A 1,749-nucleotide genomic window follows, 5' to 3' on the forward strand; every position below is an offset into this window, starting at 1 on the left:
GAAGAAGAAGAAGAAGAAGAAGAAGAAGAAGAAGAAGAAGAAGAAGAAGAAGAAGAAGAAGAAGAAGAAGAAGCCATGACTTTCAGAAGTGTAGCCATTGAAATGGTGGATTAAAAAACTACATCATCCACAAAGAAGTAAGCCCTTAGTAGGGTCTGATTTGAGGCCACACCCTAGTTCTCAAGGTATCCTGAATCACTGGGTGGGCCAACCACAGGAGTCAGCTCTGTATACCTCCATGGTGCCCCAGCCTTGACTGTTTTTCAGAGCCAAGATTCAGCTCCAGAAAAAAAAAAATCTGATGGCCAGCAGTTATTTGTTAGAGTACAACCTTCAAGGGCTTGGTAGGTGACCTTGAAGGCCAACTATCACTACTTTGTAAAACCTGGTATGGGTTGTCTGAGCAAACATACTTCCTTCTCAGATCTCAGAGAGCAAGGTTTACATGACAAAGGAGATGTATAAAGCTAATATATATTAGCATATATATATATTAGCATATATATATAATTTATATATATTAATAAATTTATATATATATATATAATTTATTAATGGCAAAGGCACAGAGACTCATTTCTTCTTGGATAAACCCACAGTGGGGTCCCCATGGCCAGTGGTCTTGGTGTGCTGATTGTGGACACGAAGGCCCCAAAAGTGGCTCAGCCCCCATGGGCTCGAATTTTCCTCAGGTGCTCCAGGTCCTCATGCAGCTTGTTGTCCAGACCATTGGCCAGAACCTGGCTGTACTTCCCATCGTTCACATCCTTCTGTCTGTTCATGAACCAGTCTGGGATCTTGTACTGCAGTGGGTCCTGCATGGTGGTGATCACACGCTCCACCTCCTCCTTGGTGAGTTCTCCAGCCCTCTTGGTGAGGTCAATGTCTGCCTTCCTCAATACCACAGGAGCATAGCTCTTCTCCACACCCTTGTTGTCAAGGATGGCGAAGGCTACTTTCTGCCACCCATCGATGTTGGTGTTGAGTACTCGCAAAATGTGCTGGAACTTCTCAGGGATCGCTAGAGACATGGAGGCGGCACAGATGGCGGCATGTAGGCCTCCTGTGGAAGATTAAGTTACTTTTTAAAACTCATTTAGGAAAGAAAAGCTTGGGTAGAGAGAAACCAGATGAGGAAAGACAGACTCTTGGTGATATATTTGACACAATGTAGTTTCTGAGAGCGAGACCAAAACAAAATTATCTTTCATAAATTAATTTCAAGTTTTGAGTCATGCCTGGACTAGCTCGTCAGGCCTTATTTGTGAACGTTTCCGAGTCTCATTATACTGTCAAACGCCAAGCTCTTTCATGTCCCTAGTCTGTCTCCAAATCACACACTGTCTCCCACAATGCTCTGACCCCATCACCCAACAGACACCTCATTGCTTCGTGAGTTTCCTTTGTGCCCAATGGGAAGCTTCCCTCATTGGACCCCAAGTAGATTTCCTATCAAGGTCTCCTTCATAAACTATTCCAGAAGGTAATCAACGGAGACCTCTGTCAAATATATTTACAAGCAAGCAAAGCGCCCTTAGTTACATAACTGCTTGGTGGCAGACAAACAGTTTTTCTAACCCTTACTATACAAATAGAGGGATATCTACGTTTCCATGATCTTTAACCATTTTGCCATCTCAACTAAAATGAGGCCAATCTTTCCTTTCAAACTCCTTTTCTACCCACACATCCTCCCCTCAACAAGAATAAATTAAGCCCTCTTCCTAGCGTGTCACACTGTGTAATCAT

The 1,749-nt window shown here is 43.3% G+C and overlaps 1 pseudogene; it reads right to left on the minus strand.

Annotated features, from left to right (window-relative positions):
- Positions 1–573: 573 nt before the first annotated feature.
- Positions 574–1,039, minus strand: LOC110338431 (annotated as a pseudogene).
- Between the last annotated feature and the right edge of the window lie 710 nt (positions 1,040–1,749).

The sequence above is a fragment of the Mus pahari genome, chromosome 21 (assembly GCF_900095145.1).
Source record: "Mus pahari chromosome 21, PAHARI_EIJ_v1.1, whole genome shotgun sequence".
Taxonomy (NCBI): Eukaryota; Metazoa; Chordata; class Mammalia; order Rodentia; family Muridae; genus Mus; species Mus pahari.